The 2,074-nt window shown below is 41.1% G+C and overlaps 1 pseudogene; it reads left to right on the plus strand.

Annotated features, from left to right (window-relative positions):
* The first annotated feature begins 688 nt into the window (after nt 1-688).
* On the plus strand, nt 689-1,602 carry LOC124370455 (annotated as a pseudogene).
* Nucleotides 1,603-2,074: the final 472 nt, after the last annotated feature.

The raw sequence follows: 2,074 nt of genomic DNA on the forward strand, positions 1-2,074 counted from the left end.
TGCACTGGAACGGTCGAACAGAGCGGGTACTAATAGACCCTGGAGGGGGATTGGGTAGGAATTAAGGAAATGGTTGGGTGGGTGTGGGCAGTTTAACGTCATACCCAGGACGGACATTCGGCTGAAGTTTTCGAAGAGCCCTCCGTGGTCTTCTTTCAAATCTCTCAGCAAAATAGTGTGGTTCCTCTTTTTCAAAAATGAAGACTCCCACACGCGTCGCCTTTTCCTTCCTCGCGTTTCCTCCTGTAACAGGATGAGGACGGCCGCAGCGGAAACCGCAAGTTTTGACAGTCCGGGTGCCATCATCAATATTCACTGCAAACGCTCACGAGAAACTGATCGACACAAATGCTCGAGCAGTGTAAACAGAGGGCTCGTTTGCGTTCGTGCTCGTTGAAAACCGGCGAGCTACGATCACGAATGCTCGATGCTCGGGGATGTTTGGGCAGTGTAAATGGGGCTTAAGGTGTTCGGGGGAGAATGTTTGGCGAACTGCAGTGTGGACGCGTCCTCGAACAAAAGTCGGCGCCATCTTCGTTCGGGGACAATGTTCGCTCTTGAAGCGAACAACTGGCGAACGTTTGTGTTAGTCAGGTAGTCTGAGACAGTAACGCGTGGAAGGCGGACGTATTCCATAGTGCTGGTTGTGAGTTGGTGTGGATTACTGTTTTGTTTTTGTGCATTCAAGATGAGTAAAGAATTCTGGAATCAGGACAATATTGTTATGTTTGATTCAACTTTACGAATCAAACAAGTTGTTGTGGGATATCTCAGACAAAGAGTATAAAAATAAATTCAAGAGGAAAGACGCGTATGCCGCCATAGCTAATGAGTTAGGTGTCAACGCAGAAGAAGTTAAGAAGAAAATAGACAGCATCTTAGCTCAGTATAGAAGAGAGAAGAAAACGAATATACTGAAATCAGGAATGGGCACAAGTGAGAAGAAAAAGCCTTGGTGGGGTTTTCCATACTTACAGTTTTTATCAGGAAACAACAGTACCCCCCGAGAAACATTCTCAAACTTGACTGAGCCTAATGACCCCGCAGTCGACATGGATTCCAGTGACATCGATGACAACGACATTGACAACGTTTGCCGAGAAACAGCCAGCAGTATTTCTTCTTCTAGTGTAAAGACTCCATCAAGATATAGTACACCCGGGACATCACGAAGTGGACTTGAAAGTTTAAGTGCAAGTGGCAGAGCAAAACGTTTAAAGAAAAATCAAGTTAACGAAGCTTATGACATTATGAAAAGCTGCTTGAGTGATTTGCAAAGTCAACAACCAACATTGAGGGATGATTACGCTGTTTATGGTGAGAATGTTGCCAACCGTCTGAGGAAGATAAAAAACCCACTGAGTTTGTGCAAATTACAAAATGCCATAGACAATTTGATATTCCAGGCGGAAATGAAGGAGTTGGAAGAAATGCAGAAGGAAAACGAGGTCACCGCATACACAACCCAAGAGAGACCTGCACCTTCTCATCCACCGGAGCACGGAAGTACTGATGTGTCACTGCTGATGGGCACTTCATTGTTGGATTTACCAGACAATTTCTCTCATTTATAAACGTTGTGTGGTTCTTATTCCTAAGATTTTTAGTTTTCAAGTGTGTTTTGAAACATATCTTAGTACATGATCATTCAGTAAAAAAAATAATTGTGTTAAAAGTGTTAACAGTGTTAAAAAATAATTGCCTTTAAATATTTGCTTAAGCCTATTCCTAAACAGATACTACATAATAATAACTTATTCATTGGTTTGTTTATTATTATTTATTTATTAAAGCACAATAACTGAATCAGTGTTTAAAGAAAAACAAAATGAAAACATAAATGAGTTTAAAGTTATAAAAATACGAAAAAAATTTAAAAATTAGATTACAACTGTATTTGATTAATCTGACTCAAACGTTTTTAATAATAGTCTGTGCAAACTGTAGGCCTTGTCACAAATTTAAGTGTAGTCGTTTTGCCACGCAACACTGCCACCATCTGAGACAAAATACTCAGCATACTCTTCTCTCACGGCCTTTGCAAAGTCACTTGATTTTCTTCCGATTCGAGGAA

This window comes from Homalodisca vitripennis, unplaced genomic scaffold (assembly GCF_021130785.1).
Source record: "Homalodisca vitripennis isolate AUS2020 unplaced genomic scaffold, UT_GWSS_2.1 ScUCBcl_170;HRSCAF=1486, whole genome shotgun sequence".
Taxonomy (NCBI): domain Eukaryota; kingdom Metazoa; phylum Arthropoda; class Insecta; order Hemiptera; family Cicadellidae; genus Homalodisca; species Homalodisca vitripennis.